Below are 22,364 nucleotides of genomic sequence, written 5' to 3' on the forward strand. Positions count from 1 at the left end.
ATCCGTGGTGTGATAGAAGGTATGTGGTTGCCAGTACAGGAAGAGTCAGGTTTAAAGAATAATTTACACACTGCTGAGATATTTTGGGATGAATCCTGTTATGTCATGATGTCATAAGATTTTTACCGAATTGACAGTGACTATCAAAAAAGACAAGTGTTCCCAAACCTCTCCAAATCATGTTCTCCGTCAGATCACACCACAGTAGCTCTTTGTAGTGATCTGTGTTGATTTTGCCATTGTTCATATCTTTATTTAGCCATTTATAAGCATGAGACTGTTTCACAACATATGTCCTGGTATTTTGGTTCTTATAATCTTTCTACAACCTCTACCTCAATATTATCTGGATTATCTGGATTTAGGGGCTGTGATGTAGATATATTTATTTTATTTCCTGGTCTCCCAAACATCTTGTGATTTCATCAGTGTGTCTAGATATGGCTTTCTGTGATGGTCTCCATTTTCTATGAAGAGAGCCATCTTTGATGGGAGATGATAGGTACACATAGCTGTGGGTATGAATGTTAATTTCATAAAGTAATTTGAAGTTATACCAGTCTGGCAAAGTTGTGGTAGTAGATTTTCTTTTAATATCTCTAACTTTGCCTTACTCCATAAAGTTGGCTAGATTTCCAGTACCAGGCATGATTTCCCTGTGTTTAATAGGTCTTAAGTACAACTATACAGCTGTTGGTTACCACCAACAAATTAGTTTCACATTTTGTACATTTAGGGATATCTAGATTTGTTGTTTATTGGTTCACAGGCGTCCAGTGTGAATAGTGGTATTGGTAGCTTGCACAGTATTTTCTGGAGTCATGGAATCTAGATCACAGGAAGGAGGTTTTAAAGTAAGATTCTGGGCAAATAGTACAAGCTCCGAGTTTTAAGTATGTCATGCTTTCAGAAAAAGGGGCTTACTTTAACATCTGAGAGACATACAAGTGTAACAGCCACAATCTACTGCTTTGGGACTCACTTGGACTATTCTGATCAACCATTGTAAAGGAGATATCTCATACTGGGTAATATGACTTCCATTAGTAATAGGTTCTTATGGAAAGCCATATTAAGGATTGTAAAATAAGACTCATTTGCCCAGGAATTCAGTAAAAAATGAACAAGGAGGAACTAATAAAACTAAAAACCTTCTACAGAGCTAAGGAAACAGTCAATTAATTGAAAATGCAGAATGTAAGTGAACCTTTCTGAGTAATATAACTCACCAAGGATTAATGTCCAGATATAGAAAGAAAAGCATCAACAACATCAAACAATAACAACAACAACAAAAACCCAAGAACCAATATGTCAAGGAAAGAAATGGTCCCTTGGGAAAAAATGGGCTAAGGATATAAGTAGAGAGCTTTCAATAGAAAAATAAATTGGCTAAGAAAATCCTCAAATAATTATCAGCATTGTTAACTATCTCAGAAATAAAACTTAGATGAGTTTTATGATTATCTCTTAACCCAATGATAAAACTAAGATAATATTAAACAATGAAACAATTGACCAAAACCAAACAAACCTGACAGCAAATGTTGCAAAGTTGTAAGAAAAGGAGTATTCATTGTGAGTAGCAATGCAGTTTGGCACAGCCACTCTGGAAATTAGTGTAAATACCCCCCACCCCCAAACACACACAAAGCTAAAAATGAATCTACCATGTGGCTCATCTATAACACTCCTTGGCATACACCCAAAGAACTTTACTGTATTGAAATTTGTAATTTAATAAGCAAAGATTGCTTGAGGACGAGAAAAATAAAACAGCCACACTGCAGAGCCTTACAGACAAGGCAGCAATGACACACACCTTTAATCCCAGTAGCCACACTAGCTTGCCATAGAAACCAGGGGCTAGTGCTGCACTCCCTTACACCCAGAACTAGAGAGGATTATGCGACAAGAGGGGGAAACAGCTCTCAGTTTCAGTCTCATTCTGAGATTCTTGGAAGCAGATCACCATTTTCACTCTGAGGTAGAGATAAGAGCCAGTGACTGGCTGCTTTGCTTTTCTGACAGAACCCACACTAGCCACCAAATACTCGGGCAGTCTATCCTCACAAACATGGAATCTCTGCTTCCGCTTGCTGTACTCACATATGTTATTTAGGTGAATAGAACACAAGAATTGAAAGTCTTCACTGTGGTACTTGGCCATGTCCTTCGATTCGCCTTTGTGATGACATTATTTTTCCATTTTTCAGTACAGACAATAATTGGGCAGAAAAGTGTAAATCATGAAGATTTGGTGAGGTTTCATTGGGTGGCCTAGCCCATAGTAGAAGTTTCAAATATCCCCTTGTAGAAGTAACTGACATTCCTCTTGGTGCCTTGAATTTGCCTCATCTTTTTGGCACCTGTCCCTCCCATAAGTCTATTTTTTGTATTATACTGTGTACTTTCCCACATCCATTATATTTCCTCTTCCCCTTTCAGAGCATCCTATTCTCCCTTTTAGTTTTATATGTGTGTAAATTTGTTTATATATTCTATATATGGAAAATAATACATAGTGTTTGCCTTTGTGAGTGTCACTTATGAGGCAGGAGTAAGTAGGCAAGTTTGATGCTAAGTTTGTCTTCATTCTCAAATGCCCTAGTGCTGGGCTTTTGTCCTTCTATCTATCCATGTGTGCATGTGTGTAATCAAAAATCAGTTTAAAACAGTTATTTTTTTGAAAAAAGATCTAAAAAGAGCACCAATTTTTATGGCACCTATGAAAATTATCATTCCACACTATCTGTTTTTATGTATTAAGTATGTTAGTCATTTTTATATCTTACAAATCCAGATACTATATTCAGCCTATTTTGCATATTGCTGTTATCTAAACAGTATGGCTATAACTGAACACATAATACATTAGTATTCATATATTTAATTCATATGAATAGTGTCAGAGAGGTTAAATACTTCTCCACAGGTGAAAATATTACTAAGTGGCAAAACATGACCTTGAACCTATGCATTTATATTTCAAGCGCTGTGTATATTCCATTATTTTAAACTGGCTGGTTATGAAGTCAATTGGATTTAACCTTTAATTTAGAAGTAATTAAAGTTAGTGATTCTTAAGGATTCTGAACACACTAAGTATTCTCAATTGTTTGTGGGAGTTAGGTTAAGTGGGTAGAAATGATGATTTACATAAAATATTCCTTTGTAATGAATCATTTTATAACAGTTTAAGGGTTGAATGAATCCTGAAAAATTTCAGTTGACACTAATATGCACATTAAATTTAGTTAGTACATAGTTTGGGTCTGTGGAACTGACTAATTCTGATAATCAAGGGTCCAAGGTTTTAATTTTTATTTTATTTGTATTGTTGTTTAGAAATAAAATTATTTAAAAAATTACTAGCTTTTAGTTGCTCAGATTTACAACAGAACTTTGTATTTGTCATTTATTTTTATCTAGATTCCCTTTGAAAGCTATGTTCTTTTTTTCTTTTTTTCTTTTTGGTTTTTCGAGACAGGGTTTCTCTGCAGCTTTTTTAGAGCCTGTCCTGGAACTAGCTCTTGTAGACCAGGCTGGCCTTGAACTCACAGAGATCCGTCTGCCTCTGCCTCCCGAGTGCTGGGATTAAAGGCGTGCGCCACCACCGCCCGGCTGAAAGCTATATTCTTAAAAATAAGTGGAAAGAAAAAGTGAAAATCATATCTTTAGAAACAGTGGACTCTTTTTTCATGCTTCATTCTATGTATAATTATGCTTGGAGAATATTGAATACGATAGGTTAAAATAACTTACATAATGTTAAAGTTTCTTAAAATATTTTTTTCTAAGTGACATTCTAAAATATTTTGAAAAATGATCTTAATTCTAGGATAAAACATATGCATAAAATTTTAATTTTCTTGATGACAGGAAACATTAAATCCATTTTATGGAACCTGTGATATCTGCACAGGGAAGTACAAAAAAATAATTTTTTTATATTAATAAATGACAGCTTCATCCTCAAAGGTGAGTGAATATATATTTACATAAGAGAATTTTTTTTTATATTTTCCTAAATGAATTAATGTTTTCAATCCCATAATGTTTTGAAATTATCATTCTTTGATGTAGCATACAACCAACCATGGCTGAAGGTCACATAGCTGAAGGAAAAATTCTGAGCTTTGCGTAACTCAAATCCAATATGGGAAATAATTTTTAAAAGTATAATTTAAAATTGACCACTGCTAGCTTTGTGAAATTTATAAAATGCTTCATGAAATGGGGAAAGAATAATTAATATTCAACTAAGCCGTGATTGTAAGGAGGAGCCCAAAAGTGAATAAAAGTTAAAAAGGCAGAGGGTTTTTATGAAATGTAAAAACACAACAAGCCTAATATGAATAGATAATTTATCAATTATAAGAATTCAAAGATAATAATTCTGATTTTAATTTAATGAAAATCACATTTCAGAAAAGTTAGAAAAGTTTACAACTGTTCTACAAACTATTTTATTTATATTAGAGTTATAGATTCTTTGTAAATGAAGAGATGATCCCGAGTAAAAATTACTTCATACAAATAGACATGAAGAGATGCCTCAGCTGTTAGAAATATTGGGACTTGGACACAAGTTTGTTCCCAACATCTACATTAGGCAGCCCACAATCACCTTTAACTCAAGCCAAATCATGGGATTTGGGAATATTTTCTGGCCTCTGAAGTCATATATGCTTTCCGTATATGTATTACATATATGTAACATACATACCTTTTTATTTTTTTTTTTTTTCCTCATGGTTTATTTTTTTTTATATTTAAAAATTTCCATCTCCTTCCCTCCTCCTCCCCCCTCCCTCCCCTCCTTCTCCCCTTTCTCTCCCCTCCTTCTCCCCCTTCCCTCCCCTCCCCTCCACCCATACCTCCCCTCCCTCCCTCTCAAGGCCAAGGAGCCATCAGGGTTCCCCACTCTATGCTAAGACCAAGGTCCTCCCAACTCCCCCCAGGTCCAGGAAGGTGATCGACCAAGCTGAGAAGGCTCCCACAGAGCCCGTCCATGAAGAACAATCAGAGCCCAGAGCCATTGTCCTGATGAGGAGCAGAAGGAGAGAGAACATGAGAAAGAAAGTCAGGACCGTGAGGGAACCTCCAGCTGGCGACAGATGGGGAAGGTGACTGAGCCCCACATTGGAGCACTGGACTGAGCTCCCAAGGTCCCGATGAGGAGCAGAAGGAGCGAGAACATGAGGGAGAAAGTCAGGAACGAGAGGGGTGCGTTCACTCATGGAGACGGTGGGACAGAACTAATGGGAGATCACCAACTCCAGTTGGAATGGGACTGATGGATCATGCGACCAAACCCGTCTCTCTGAGTGTGGCCAACAGCGGGGGCTGACTGAGAAGCAAAGGACAATGGCTCTGGGCTCTGATTGTTCTTCATACATACCTTTTTAAAAGACAAACAAATTTTAAAAAGTAATGGAAATATGGGGGACATAGAAAATCTGTTGAAACATATTCAAGAATTATTTAATAACCATGAAAAGAATAAATTTGTTGTTAATGAGTTTATTAGGAATCCTTTTTAGTACACTACAATGTATAACTACAGAAATATTAGAATTAAACTGAATTTGGAAGGAGAGTGGGCAGGATATCCATATCTTAGGCTGCTGCACTAGATTATGATGGCAATCAACAGAGTACAACAGGTTTATTTACCATGGGAAAGGATCTATAAGGCCCTAACCACAGGACAAAAATGATTTTAGATGTGCTGGGACTATGAGATAGGAGACTGTGAAGATCGATACTGTTTCAAATCATGCCAAATTTCTAAATTCAGGAGAAAAGCAGCAAAAGAAAGATTGTAAAATAAGTAAATATTATTAAAGTAAGTAAGGCGTCTGATTGCAGGTTAAGAGCTAATGTGGAAAGTTTTAGGACTACTGTAGTAGATATGAGGTTTTCACTCAGCTGGCACATTTCATGGGTAATCCCCACCCCTATGCAGATATCTGCATAGTGAGTAGGGTTGTTTTTATCATGACCTTAATTTGAGAACTTTCTCTAGTGTATCTTATGCTGACACCATGTGCACAAAGTGTAAGACACATGAAGAATTAGTGACTGGAGGATTTATTTATATCTTTCCTTTTCCTCTTCAGTGCTTAAGGTGCATAGAGGAGAGGAGCCTTTCATTTAAGGGGACAATTTGGGGCAGATGGTCTTCCCAAATTACTGCAGTTTTAGCCATACACACTGCTCTTCTAGGACGGAAATGGCATGTTGAAGGTGACAGTAGTTTTCTGCTTGGGGTCTGTCTGACTTACACTTTGATAGTTAATAAGTTTTTAAATGGTGCTGTGATTTGTGCTTGAAGTTTAAATCAATCATCTTAGAAATTGGGAATCTGGTACTCTTCAGCTCAGCTCTGTGAGAAGAGGATAAGAGCCCAGGATTGAAATAGCTATGGGATTCTCAAAGCTTGGCAGACTTGATGTTTCCTGATCTCAAGGCTGTGTCTTTGGAAGCATTCCCTTGAGGAATATACACCCAAAGCCTACAGTGTCACTGAGGGAGAAGTTTAAATCCAACAGAAGCTAAAACTTCTTTAACTGCCAACTTTTGTTAGCTGAAAATATTATTTCCCACTCCACCAGGGGAGGCAATTTTAAATCATTTGAAACATTTTGGACTAGATTTTCTTTTATTAGGTCTTACAGGAGAATCGTAGACTTAATTATATCCATTTGAACTAAGTAAATACTATCTTAAATGTTAAATAGTGCTATTTTAGGTCAGATAAGGAAAAGACAGAATTAAATTCATACGTGAATAGTGTGAATGTTTATTTCTTTTCTTAATTATCTTTTCAGACCAGGGAGTTTGTGCTGGCAAGAATAAAAGATCCACATTGTGAATTAGCAACGACAATCTGCTGTAAAGAAGTGTGTGCTTGCTGAAAAAAAAATGCTAGTGATAAAGCAGAAAATAAATATGTGAAATTTCTATGGTCTTGAAACTCAAAGGGTGTAATTGAATCAATAAAGATAGCACAGAAAGGAACATAGTGGAGAGATTACAGGTCTTTAGCCTTCCATGACCCTGTGACATTCTAAAAAACACAGGCTTCAGAATTAATTATCTTGTGGTCTGTATCTAATGAAGGTGAAAAGGTATGCCAAAAATTTTATAACATAGAATCCAAGTAAGTGGTATTTTTATGTAGACAATAAGGTCAGTCTTTTATATTAATTTTGTTCTCTAATATGTACCATCATTACTAATTAGCTACCTTTAGGGAGATATTTCTTATTCTTTGAGGAGAAATAGGTGCAAGGACAGAGAGTTGCTTATTTATCTCTGCTTACTGATGGTTAACTCATTCTCTGACACTCAAGAATGATCAGTATATTAAATGAAACAAAACCATTTTTGTGGTGTACTTTTTATAATAAATAATAAAATCGCATTCTGCAGAACGTAATTGTGTGCTTTGCTTATATGATTTATATTGGTGATTGGCTTCCTAAGGACACCTATCATTTTTAGACTCTTTAAGATGCATGTTGTATTAGTTCTGAAAGCAAATTTCAGATATAGATAGGGAATCTATGCTACATCTTCTGCGTCATTCAGTTCACTGTTCCACAAATAAATACTTTCTACACAGTGTTAAAAGTCCTCTTTCTCAAATACACACACAAACACACACACACACACACACTTTTAGAATTATATTTCTATCTAATGAAATCATGTGAAAACAAATGAATGAAAATGTTGATACCAATTACTCCATTTTATCAAACAGAAAAAGATACTCATAGCATCAGTATATATAAAACATTCAGTGATTATTACTATATTAGTAACTTGAAAATAATAAAAATCTGAGTGTTCTGCATGTTTTTTATAAAACGTGAATTAATGCAGTTTCATTGTTAATATCTTTGTATTGTAAATTTAAGATAAAGATATTTTCTACCAGAAGGAACTTCTAGAGTTTAAGCAAAATTCTATATTTTATTGTAAAACAAATTTGTACTTCACATCTGGAAGGACAAATGCTTAGGTCAGAATATTTATCCCTTCTTATAACTGCAAAGCAGCATAGATAGATACACATTTTAAATAACAGTTTCAACAAAGGTACTAACCTCAGTAATTTCCTATCCCTGTCTACATTTGAAATAATAAATAAAATAGAAGAAGATAATCTCAAAATTGACATTTGCATTTGGGGTGTATTCTGTCAAAACACTTATTTTCTATGTAAACTGTAAAAATACATCTTAAAATAATAACAAATCTGTGTCTCATTTCCTATTTGGAGAGCATGCCAGGCCAAATCTCAGATGAATGTCTTTTGTGCCTAATAAGATGAACCATGGGACAAATGGGAGTTGATTTTTCATCTTGGCAATGATACTGAAGAAGCATTCTTGTTTCTTCAAGCCAAAATATGAAGAATTCATTTGGCAAGATATATTCTTGGCTTTGACCTGCAGCCTTCTTGGAACAAAAGGCTCTGGCAAGAAAAGTCGAAGTGATGGCATGGTTGGCTCTTACGAAAGGCAGACATTTGAGACCAACACCAAGGACCCTGAATCCTGGCTTCCACATCAAGAACAGGAGATATACTCAGACAGAAGGCAGGATCTCTGCCTCAATGGGCTGTTCCAGTCGGTCCAACTTTTTCTTTCTGATTTTTGTTTGGTCGTCCTGAATATGGACTTAAAAAGTCTCCAAAGTATATTGCTAGATGTTTCTATAATCATAGAAACTTGGACTAAGACCAATTTCTAACAAAAAAATAACTTACTAAAAAGTATTTTGTGCATCTTAACTAAAGATAGATTTCACTATTTACCTTTGAGATAAATAGTATATTTATGCATAAATTCTATATTACTTTATAGAATAAAATTTAGATTTAACCTCTTATTTTGAGAGAGTATATGTATTTTTTTATTTAAACTTAAATGTATTAACTGATAAGAAAAGAGAGTTCACACTGTGACATAAGGACTGCAATATACTATAAATAACCATAAGTCTGCTGCAAAAAATTATATTATGGAGTATAAGTAAATACAGGGAATTTCCATTACTTTTAAATTCAAGGAATTTTATTAAAGAGATATAAAAATAAATAAGTAAATAGATAAAAGCAATGTGATAGATAAATCTATGAATATGTACCTATAGCTTGGTGGAAAACCTGAGAAGTTTTAAACTAGAATGGAGGAAAGTATTCTAATATTTAATAATGATTATGTTTTGCATGAATAACAAAATTACATAATTAGTGGCCAGTTAACATTTGAAAAAAGCGTTATCATAATTATTGACTTTTTATATAATGTATACAAAAAATAGCCAGTGGGTATAATATGGTACAGCAGAATAACAGCTAAACCCATAGCAAATATCTTTCTCTTCTCCTCAGTTAATTCTCACACATGTTGATATTCAACACACAGATACTTACAAATTGAGTGTATTTTACCTATTTAAATGGTCATGCAAAGTAGTAAAGACTAATGTAATTTTGAAGTATAATTCCCTTTTAAGCACTCTTACACCAGAGAACTAAAAATAAGAAAAAGTATTTTAAAGATATAATTAATTAAAAATAAATTGGAAACAATGCCTTTTTGAATTTTTAAGCAGAAAGTTAAACTATTCAGTTAAAAACATAGACAAGACAAGCATTAACTGATATTTGCAGTTTATTTTTAGATTTTTATTTTATATAACTAGCACTTTATAGCTATACCTACATAAATGAAGTTTGATGTATTTATTTGTAAAACCAAAAGTTGCTAATGGAACATACATATTAGTTATAGATCAGAAAGCATGGGGAAAGAAAAGTCTTATTTATCTATTTCTTAGCAATCTTACTGACAATGATGTGTATATTTATATATCTTCGAGGTGTGTGGCTGTAGAATGCTGGGAAGAGATAGGGAAGCTTATGTGTGTATCATGTCTCTTTATCCCCATGGAGACTATGCCCATGTCTGGGAGCAGAAACAACTGAGAGAGTTTACCATGACTTTCTCTTCCATCCACCCATCCTTCTATTTAACTCCTTACTGTTTTTCAAAAAGTTTGTTTTCCTATAACATTATATGTCTCCTGAAACTTCTGAAATAACAATAGCTCTGCATTCTCAGAAAAAGACTAGTTTCAAATCAACATGAAAACTATGTACGAACACCCATCATTTCCTTGGACACTGTTGATCATAGCAGCAACAAAGACCATGCCTCTTTGAATGGGAATAGTCTTATGGTTTTCACTGTGTTACAGCCAAGACCAAACTGAATGAAGTCCTAGTTCTGGAGGAACACCAAATATGTTTCTGTTTCTCAGCCTGTACATCAGAAAAATAGAGCTGTTGATCCATACTCTCTCATAGATTTATTCTGAAAGTTACAAGCTTATAAATATATGAGCTGGCTTTTGGTCCCCCAATCAAATACCAGAGCCGACTGATTAACATTAAACCTTATTTAGCCTCACTGTTTTGAAAGCTTCAGTCCATGATCAGCTGTCTCCGTTGTTTTAGGACATGTAAGGTAGTCCAATATGATAGGAGAGTAGTTTGAGTGAACGCTTCACCTTGTAACCAAGAAAAGAAAGTGAAAATGAGTATGACATTGGGGCTCACTCTCCCACGGTTCTATGCCCTCAGTGATGTAACAGTATCTCACTAGGTTCCACTTGTTAAAGGCACCATCATCTCCAAATAGCCATCTTTGTAGAGTAAGGCTCCAAATCATGGGTTTTGTGGGCCTATGTGATTCAAGAATAACAATAATAAATAAAAATAGTATAAAGTAACATTGCATAATTTTGTATAAATGTAAGAATTCTAACTGTACATTCTATTTAAAATTTAATTGTGGTCCACCATTTGTCATTCCCTTGGAGTTCTTCTTGAATCATGTTGTTCTCATAGTCTGTGCCTGTCTGCTATTAGTTCTTTATGCATATGATTTCACATACCTTCACAATATGTACAAACTCAATCACATCTAGAATTACATACAGACATTCAATCATCCATTAGTTTCAATTAAAATTGGGAGCCTTCTCAGCTTGGTCGATCACCTTCCTGGACCTGGGGGGAGTTGGGAGGACCTTGGTCTTAGCATAGAGTGGGGAACCCTGATGGCTCCTTGGCCTTGAGAGGGAGGGAGGGGAGGTATGGGTGGAGGGGAGGGGAGGGAAGGGGGAGAAGGAGGGGAGGGAAGGGGGAGGAGGAGGGGAGGGAGGGGGGAGGAGGAGGGAAGGAGATGGAAATTTTTAAATATAAAAAAAATAAACCATGAGAAAAAAAAATATAGATATTAATAATAAAATTTCCATACCATTCCTGTTCATACTAGAAAAAAAAAAGTTATAAAATAAATTAAAAGTTATATAATGAAGAGATCTCAAATAATTGGAAAGAAATTTAAATTATATTTGAATTGGCTATAATTTTGAACTGTAAAGTTCAACTTTAATGAAAGATATTGTGAAATAAATATTTTATCTTAAGTAATTTACATGTAAAATGTATTGAATATAGTAAAAAATATTGGAACTAAATATTCTTCATTAAATCCTATCACCATTATGTAAAGAGTTAAAAAAATCTTCTATTTAAGACATAAAGTAGCCATGGCAGTAGTGATACCTGCCCTTAATCCTAGGATGCATGACACAGAGTAATAGAGATCTCTGATCTCTGAATCTGAGAAAAGTTCTGTCTACAGAAGGATTTTCAGGACAACCAGGGCCACCCAGAGAAATCCTGTCTCAAAGAAAAAGAAAAGAAAAAAAGGAAATTTATTAAAATAGAGTTAAAAATAGGATAACACACCAACTGAATGAATTAATCATGGTTAATGAAATAAACTAAAACAATAAAAAGTTGTATAGCTCATCAACCTATAAATTGAGTTATTTTAATATACCTGTTTTCTAAAATGTTTTGGAAATTGGCTCCAATAAAAATATGCAACGTAATAGAATTAGCAGAAATTATAAAAAGAGCTATGAAGATTGCAGCATATTAAGGTATTAATAACTTTTCTATAATATTCTATGGAAAACTGAAAGGAAGCTAATGCTTTTCAAAAATACCACAAAATTGTCAAATAATCATATACAATTCTTAAATGCAAATTAAATTTAATACCTTGAAGAATAAATGAAAATCAAAAGTATTAAAATTACATCTGGGTTGGATGCACTGTTGCTCTACAATGTTATACACAAAGGACCATACCGCCAATTGTTTTCTAAATATATAGAAAAGCAACAGTTCAAAGCCTAAATCATTATTTCAGTCAGTCTTACTTAGGCTACAATCCAAATATACTGTTACTGACATTAAATCAGTGGTACAAAGGAGTAATATATAAAGGCATTTTTTAACAAGTAGGATTGTAAATTATTTGTGATATAAAGCAACAACATCACAGGTAGAAAGGGCTCAAATTGTGGCATAGTTGTCCACAATAAAGACTTATATCTTAACAACTGACAGAAAAAAACAATGTAATACTAGAGCAGTCTTTCCATTTTTTATTTCTGTGAATTTTTATTATTTGCATTAAAATTTTCTCTATATATTTTTCCAGGTAATCAATAGTAACTGGCACAATTTCACGTAAAATGTTCAAATAAGAAAATTGAAATAAAACATAACTTAGAGTTGCTCACCTCTTCAATGTAAGGCAATTAATTGCTGTGGATAAAGCCCGAAGGTGGGCATCGTTATAAATCTTCTTGTGTGGCTAAGGAATTTCAAAGCCTGGAGTGCTGCCTTTAGAGAAGGGCATAATAAGCCTTAACTTTCACCCTTTTAATTTTCCCTAGAAAAGGTTAACATCAGTGCCCAGCTTTAATGATTTTACTCACATGTCTTCACTAGTTCTGCTTCTTTTAAATAACATTGTGTTGTTGGCATTAAAGAGAGTATGGTGGAAGTAATTTCAGTAATTATTATTCCAGAATTCTGCATTGCTTATTCACATACTAATTTGCCCATGTATTAAAATTATAGCTGGTGTCAATCTGCAGTGAGAGACTGAAATACACAATATTGCAAACTGCACAGTATCTGCTCTTCAGATTTCCTTGGACACTAGCCAAGTTCATCAAGTCTAAAAATCGTAATGGAACAAAATCATGGAGATGTTTACTGAGACCTTTTCGTAATGGTTGACATAAGTAGACAAAATACCTTAAAATATAAATGTATTTTTATTCATTTTTAGAGGTATGGAAATCTCCTATTACTTAAAAAATACCAATCCAAATTCTTACTCCATCCCCTCCTCCCAGTACACCCCTCTCCCTCCTCAGACCCTCCCCCTACCCCTCCAACCCCAAGGGAGTGCCATACACCCTGCCCTATAGAAAGTCCAAGGCCCTCCCTACTACATCTAGGTTGAGCAAGGTTTACATCCAAAGAAAATAGAATTCCATGAACCTGGTATATGCAAGTAGAGACACATCCCAGTGTCACTATCAGTGGTCCCTCAGTCTGTCCCAGCTGTCAACCCCCTTCAGAGAGGCTTGGTTGTTCTCATGCTCGTTCACTCCCAGACCAGTTGGAGTTGGTGAGCTCCCATTAGCTCAAGCAAACTGTCCCAGTGGATGAACCCCTCATGGATTCCTTGCTCATACTCTCACTTTTTCCACTCTTCAACTGGATCTTGGGAGCTCAGTCCAGTGCTCCGATGTGGGTTATTGCCTCTGTTCCCATCTGTTGTTGCACAAAGGTTCTATGGTGATATTTAAGATAATCATCAGTCTGACTACAGGGTAAGGTCAGTTTAGACATCCTCTCCTCTATTGCTTAGGGTCTTAGCTGGGGTCATCACTGTGGATTCTTGGCCTTTTTTTTAGAGCAAGGTTTTTTTGCTAACTCCATAATAGCTCCCTCAATAAAGATATCTCTTTTCTTGCTCTCATATCTGTCCTTTCTCCATAGCTACTATCCCATTCCCTCAAGTTCTCCTCAACCCCTTTTTCCACTTCATTCTACCTCCTACCCCCTGTTCCCAATTTTTGTCTGATTCCAATTTCCAGTGTGTCTATATATGTTTTTCTTTAAGTTTACCTTATTTCCTAGTTTCTCTAGGATCCTGAACTATAGGCTTATTGCCCTTTGTTTATGACTAGTATCCACTTATGAGTGAGTACATACCATATTTGGGTTTTTTTTGGGGGGGGGATCTGGGTTACCTCACTCAGGATAATGTTTTCTAATTCTGTCCATAAGGACACAGTGATTCAAGATATCATTAGATTTTACTGCTGAGTAGTACTCTAATGTGTAGATGTGCCACACTTTCTTTCTTTGTTCTTCAGTTGAGGGACGTCTAGGTTGTTTCCAGGTTTTGGCTATTGCAAATAACATTGCTGTGAACATAGTTGAACAGATGCTCTTATAGTATGATTGAACATCTTTTGGATATGTTCCCAAGAGTGAAATTGCTGGATCCTGAGATAGGTTGACTCCCAGTTTTCTGAGAAACCACCACAAAGATTGCCAAAGTTGTTGCACAAGTTTGCATTCCCACCACCAACGGATGAGTGTTCCCCTTGTTCCACATCCTCTCCATCATAAGTGTTTTTGATCTTAGCCATTCTGACAGGTGTAAGATGGTATCTTAAAGTTGATTTAATTTGCATTTCCCTGATAGCTAAGGAAGAAGAAGTATCTTTTGGCCATTTGAAATTCTTTTGATGAGAATTCTCTGTTTAATTCAGTACACCAATTTTAATTGGGTTATTTAGACTTTTAATGTCTAATTTCTGTGTTCTTTAAATATTTTGGAGATCAGTCTTTTGTCTGATGTTGGGTTGGTGAAGATTTTTTTCCTCATTCAGTAGGCTGCCTTTTTGTCTTATTGACTGTGTCCTTTGCTTTACAGAAGCTCCTCAGTTTCAGGAGGGCCCATTTATTTATTGATGCTCTTATTGTATGTGCTACTGGGATTATATTTAGGAAGTAATCCCCTGTGCCCATGCATTGAAGGTTACTTCCCACTTTCTCCTCTATCAGGTTCAGTGTGGTTGGGTTTATATTGAGGTCTTTAATCCAGTTGGACTTGAGTTTGGTGCATGACGAGATATATGAATCTATTTTCAATCTTCTACAGGTTGAAATCGAGTTACGCCACCACCATTTGTTGAAGATGCTTTCTTTTTTCCATTGTATCTTTTTTGCTTCTTTGTCAAAAATCCTGTGTTCATAGTTGTGTGAATTAATATTCTGTCCTCAATTCAATTCCATTGGTCAACATCTCTGTTTTTATGCCTATACCAAGCAGTTTTCATTACCATAGCTTTGTAATAGAGCTTGAATCAGGGATGGTAATGCCTCCAGCAGTTCCTTTATCGTACAGAATTGTTTTGGCTACCATGGGTTTCTTGTTTTTCCACATGAAGTTGAGTGTCGTTCTTTCAAGGTTATGAAGAATTACGGTGGCATTTTGATGGGAATTGCATTGAATCTATAGATTGAATTTGGTTACTATGTTGATCCTTCCTATCCAAGAACATGGGAGATCATTCCATTTTCTGGTATCTTCTTTAATTTCTTTCTTCAAAGAGATAAAGTTAAATAGTTTTTTCACTTCCTTTGTTACTGTTAACCCAAGATATTTTATGTGATTTGTTGCTATTGCGAAAGGTGATGTTTCTCTGATTTCTTTCTCAGCTTCTTTATCCTTTTGTATAGGAGGGCAACTGATTTTTTGAGTTGATATTATATCCTGCCACTTCACTGAAGGTATTTATCAGTTTTAGGAATTCTCTGGCAGAGTTTTTGGGGTCACTTATATACACTACAATATCATCTGCAAATAACAAAATTTGACTTCTTCCTTTCCAATTTGAATTCCCTAGATCTCCTTATGTTATCTTATTGCTAGAACTTCAAGAACTATGTTGAAGAAATATGGAGAGAGCAGACAGCCTTGTATTGTTCCTGATTTTAGTGGATTGGCTTTGTGTTTCTCTCCATTTAAATTGATGTTAGCTGTTGGCTTGCTGTATATTGCTTTTATTGTATTTAAATATGATCTTTGTATCCCTAATCGCTCCAAGACCTTTATCATGAATGGATGTTCAATTTTGTCAAATGCTTTTTTTGCATCCAATGAAATGATTATATGTTTTTTTCTTTCAGTTTGTCTATATGGTTGATTACTTTGATTGATTTTTGTATGTTGAACCAGCCCTGCATATCTGGTACGAAGCCTACTTGATCCTGATGGATGATTTTTTTTTTGATGTGTTCTTGGATTCAGTTTGCCAGAAATTTATTGAGAATTTTTGTATCCATGTCTGTCTCTGAGGTTGACATGTGTCTTTTGTAAATAGCAGAATGCTGGATCCTGTTTACATATCCATTCTCTTAGCCTGTGTCTTTTTGTAGGTGAATTGAGACCATTGATATTAAGCGATAATAATGATCAGTGGTTATTAGCTCCGGTTATCTTTCAGTAGTAGTGTATGTGTGTTTCCCTTCTTGAGTTATGCTGGTGGGGGATTAGCAGATGCCTGTGTTATTTTGGGTGTAGTTAGCTTTCTTGGGTTGTGGCTTTCCTTCTAATACTTTCCGTAAGGCTGGTTTTGTGGTTATGTATTGTTCAAATCTGTTTCTGACATTGAATATATTGTTTTCTACATCAATGGTGAATGAAAGCTTTGCTGGGTACAGTAGTCTGGACTTGTATCTATGGTCTCTTAGTGTCTGCAGCATATCTATCCAGGACTTTCTGGCATTCATGGTTTGCACTGAGAAGTCAGGTGTCATTCTAATAGGTTTTACTTTACATGTTACTTGACCTTTTTCTTTTGCAGCTCTTAATATTCTTTCTTTGTTCTGTAGGTTTTGTGTTTTGATACAGTCTATTTTGTGTTCTGTAAGCTTCTTGTGCCTTCATAGGTTTATCCTTCTTTAGGTTGGGAATATTTTCTTCTATAATTGTGTTGTATATATTTTCTGTACCTTTGAGCTGGAATTCTCCTTCTTCTACCCCTATTATTCTCAGGTTTGGTCTTTTCATGGTGTCACAGATTTCCTGAATTTTTTTAAAGAATTTGTTGGATTTAGTGTTTGCTTTGTTCAATGAGTCTATTTCCTCTACAGAATCTTCAGCGCCTGAGGTTCTTTCTTCTATCTCTTCTACTCTGTTGGTTATACTTGTCTCTGTAGTTCCTGTTCATTTACACAGATTTTCCATTTCCAGAGTTCCCTTGGTTTGTGGTTTCTTTATTATCTGTATTTCAGTCTTCAAGTTTTGAACTGTTTCCTTTACCTGTTTTATTGCTTTTTCTTGGTTTTCCTGAGTTTCTTTGAGAGATTTATTAATTTCTTCCAGCTTTTTGTTTCTCTTTTCCTCCATTTCTTTAAGGGAGTTTTTCATTTTCTCTTTAATGGTACCCATCATTTTCATTAAGTAACATTTAAAGTCATTTTCTTTTATATCTTCTGGGTTAGGATGATCAACTCTTCTTGTTGTGTGTCCTCTGTGTTCTGGTGGTACCACATTGCTTTTTAGGATTTTGGAGGAGTTCTTGCATTGGTGCTTTCACATCTCTTCCTTCAACACTTATGTCTCTATGTCCACCACGAATTGGTCTCCATGGAACTCTCAGGAAATGATGCATTGGGGCCGGGTAGATAGCTGCCTAGCAGACCAGCTCCCTTCTTGTGCTAGGAATGCTGAAGACACCTAGGGAAGGGTGCCCCTGGCCTTTCTCCCACATGGAGGTTTTAGGGAGTGGGGTTCTGTAGACCCAGGGCCACTGTTGTCTCACCTCTTATGTCCACCAAGTATTGTTCTCCACGGCTTGTAGGGAATGATTTGTTGGGGGCAGGGTAGATGGCTGTCTGGCAAACCAGCTCCCTGCTGGTGCTAAGAATCCCTTAAATGTATTTTTAATCTGCTCTTAAAAGTACAGCATAAAGATCACTGTCTTTGCAGAGTTTATCAAGGAATCTGTATTGTTTTCTACTTGTAAGTACAGTATAAAAAGTAAGAATTGATTATTATCTATTAGAAGTATTGGGATGCTAATCTGAATTTTATTAGTTAAAACAGATTTTATAAAAATATAATTTCATTACATAAATATCATTTCAAATTATATTATTATGAAAATTGATACAATAATGCTGGGCAAGGAAGGTTTAAAATGCACTTAATTATAATATATTCCTTAAGCTATTATCTTATATATTGTGGTGAAAAATAAAAAAGTATGAAGAAGATTAGATTTGACACAGATCATGTTCTCAATCTGCTTTGATAAATTATGCTGTAGAGGACAAGTGAAAAAGTAAACGAGTATATCAGTCGTTTCACATTTATTACTGAATGCCCTAATCATTCAAAAAGAATACATATAAAGATACTAGATAGTTAGCTTTTTCATCTACATTCATGTATATTTCAGGGAACAAATCCTGTGTACTTTTGCTCTTTCATTTTTCTACATGAGGTGAAAAGTTAAGGTTTGTTTGATGTTATGGAGTAGGGTAAAATTGATTAAATAATGACAAAAATATGTATTGAAATGTAAATGAAAATGTAAGATATATTGCTGTAACTATTTTCTCAAAAGATAAATACAAAACGATATTTAAAATTTTATTTTCACAATTACACATTACAACAAATATCCTCTTCTGTGTATATGGAAAAATCTTTAAACATTAGCTTATGCATGATTAAGCAACATATAATGGAAATTCAAGACTTGCTATATAATAAAAATATATCATATATAAAATAGGTCTCCAGAGTCCATGATAAGGATTCATTATATTTTGTATTTATGCTTTACCAATCCTCAGGTAGACAAAAATTATATTTTAAAAACGAAATATTTGATGTAATTCATAACATTCTGTGTGAGACAAAATAATAAAATAGCTCTTCAGATTGTAGCTTGCTGTTGTACACATCCTGTATTATATATTTTCCCTCATTGTGTGAAATCATCCAAATGAGACATCCCATCAAAGATCAGAATTTATTAGTTGAATTTAGTTTAAAGAGAGGGGTTCATTGTTTAATCCTGGGGTGAAAGATTCAGAAAGAAAGACACTTTCTTTTAAAGAGAATAGATAATCACACTGTAAAATGAACATGGAATGCCCTTATTCTTATAGAGATCAATATGAGCCTTCAACTTATAACTATCAGCAACAATCTACTATAAACATAATGTAAACAAAGTCAATGTGACTGAAAGAGAACAGTAGGCCACACAGGTTTTCCCTTAATGATAAACATCTTGAGTGTAGCTGCCTAGATTCTATTTAGAATTCAGTTCACCTATTTCTGACTCATCACTCTTGGGACTAAAGGAAACGTAAATTTGTAAATATCTATAAATTAATTTTTTTCATTATTTTTAATAAAAAAGTAAGTAAAATAAAATAGAAGTGTCTCAACTGAAAATCACAAAAAATACTGAATTGCACAAGTCATTACTGGAGATGCCTATAAGAGAAAAAGGTATTGACAACTTATAGTAATAAAACAAGTTGAAATGTGAGATTATATAACACACACAGTCAGAAATATCAGAGAAAAAGAATTCTATTTTTTATAATAATAATGATAATAATTATCATCATTATTATTAATCAGTTTAAAAAGGAAAAAAATCATGTAAGGTTTGGTCAGTTGAATTCTGGAAATGTTTTCTTGTACAGCTAATAAGATAATTAATTTCAGACAACATTGTGGTGTAGCAGAACTTAGAAATCAGTTTAAGAAGTGACTGGATCAATCCACTGAAGCATGATGACCCAGCAGGAGACATGCCATTAAAAAAACTGACTAGCTCTCAGAAGCCATCAACTGTAAATATTTCCTTAACTAGAGATGGGAGCTAGTCAGCTCCTATCTGCTCCCTGCTGGTGTGTTGACAGGTCTGATCTCTTATGGTTATTTTACAGGAAACCACAGTTGCTGTGAGTTCATGAGAGAAGTAATCCTGTCACATCCAGAAACAGTGAGTGTTTCCCTCTGTTTCTCACCAATATGAGGCTATTACAATTCTTCTGCCCATTCAAGACCATGCCTGAACCCTCAGGTAAGAAGGTGTTACACAGATATCCCTTTGATGGAGCCTATTATTTCTCAGCCTGTGATCCTATGATTACAAAAAGAGCATTATCTCCATTGCCAGGCAACTTCAATCAAATTATAAGAATAAATATATGAAATATGGCTCATGTGTTAAAATCACTTGTGATGTGGGATTTCTCTCTGTATTCTGTGATTACCATTGATTAATAAAGAAATTTCTTGAGGTCTGCACAGGTGCAGAATAAAGGTAGGTTAGGAAAACTAAACTGAATGACAGAAGAAAGAAGGGCCGAGTTAGGGAGAAGCCATGTAGCCCCGCCAGAGACAGATGTTGGATAAAACTACCAGGCAAGCTACAGGCAATGGAGATACATAGATTACTAGAAATGGATTAAAGTAAGCTGTAAGAGCTAGCCAATAAGAAGGTAGAGATAATAGGCCAAGCAGTGATTTTTTTATTAATACAGTTCCTGTGTGGTTATTTCAATCCTGGGCAGCCAGGAACGAGCAAGCAGTCTCGGCCAACACTCTTGGTGTTCTTATATATGAGAAAGTTTCAGTTCTCAGAACACTTAGCATCTCATTACTGTCTGTAAATTCAATTTCAGGAGATCCAATTAACCCTTCTGTCTTCTCTGGACACTGCATGCATTTTATGCGTAGACATCCATAAAAGGAGAATATCCTTACACATAAACATGTTTAATTATATGAAGACATATACTATATAATGAACATATAATAAATATTTTATATATTTATACACAAATCATAATTATATATGAATATATAACTTTTTATATATTACGCACAATTTCTAAAACAATATGTTTCTGTATGTTTTCCAAATATGCTTAATGTTAGTTACAAGTTTTATACCCAGATTGTTTCATGACCATATGTAAATCAGTGGGTGTGAAAATAGGACAGAAAATAGGGAGGCACAGGGGCATTTTGAAAAAGGTAGTGGAAGTACGGGTAGGAACATGATCAGAGTACATTGCATCACTAGAAAATTTCCAAATTTTCAACAAAAACAATAAAGTACTTTACAAGTGAATGGAAGGTATTTTAGCTAAACAACAAAAAATCATGTGTTATCAAAATTTTCCCTCACTCTATAAGATACTTATTTTAAACTATTTTTGTGACAATCGGAGATTCCAATTCATATGCACAGCTTGTAATAATTGTCAATGATGGTCCCAGTCAATGAACATTTACATTTAATTTCATGTTTAGCAGCAATTACAACATATGATAGAGGAAAAATCTGAATGGGAGGTAACTAGTTTACTTCAGTGTAAGAACATACAGGTTTTTATTTTAAAGAGGGAACATATACTTTTTCAGAAATTTTAATTTTATCTCCATAATCATTACTAGTGTTAAAACTTTTAAGGTCTGTACAAATTCAAATTCATTGTCCCCCATGTAGAATAAGAACTAAGATTTTCAGTGTCTCACAAGTAAAATAATAGCAAACAATTGACCAACAAACACACATAGACATTACATTTGCTATATTCCATTTTCTATTTTAGGAGTTTCTAAAATTGAATAGAGGGCATGTTTCTTTTTTTGGGGGGGGGGATTTTCCACGCAGAGTTTCTCTGTGTAACAGTCCTGCCTGTTCTGAAACTAGCTCTTGTAGGCCAGACTGTCCTTAAACTCACAGAGATCTACCTGTCTCTTCCTCCCAAGTGCTAGGATTAAACGTGTGCAGCTTTTGTAAATCAGATCAACTTTATTCCAGAGCATAAGTAATATATAATATTGGGGATCTGGGAAACAAACTCTAGTTCTGCCTTAAGTGGCATACTCCTTTCACACAGCTTTGTATGTTCTAGTAGTGTCCTATAGCGCAGCTCTTAGTACAAGTCTTCTTAGCAGGGATCTTCGCCAACGTGCAAGCTAAATGTATTCAGGCATTTGGTTTAGAGGCAGTTTTTAGATAAGGTCAGTCCTCCAGGCCCAGGGGCATTCTCTAGATAATGGCAGGCAGAGAGCAGGAAGCTTAGCTGGGAAGGGAGGGAGTTTCCGTATTGCCCAGCGCGGAGAGAAACATCTAGGCTATAGCCGACTGCAACCTCTGATCCGGTAGCAATGTATTCCAACATGTGTACTATTTGTAGGAAGCAAAACCTCAATGTGTTGATATTTTTAGATAGTCCTGTTACTGATTGGTAGGAATTTACACACCGATGAAAGTGGGGTCTGTATGAGACAAAAATCTTTTTGAGATTTGGGAGCTTGCACTCCATGCATGATGTT

This window comes from Arvicola amphibius, chromosome 9, assembly GCF_903992535.2.
Source record: "Arvicola amphibius chromosome 9, mArvAmp1.2, whole genome shotgun sequence".
Lineage (NCBI taxonomy): Eukaryota > Metazoa > Chordata > Mammalia > Rodentia > Cricetidae > Arvicola > Arvicola amphibius.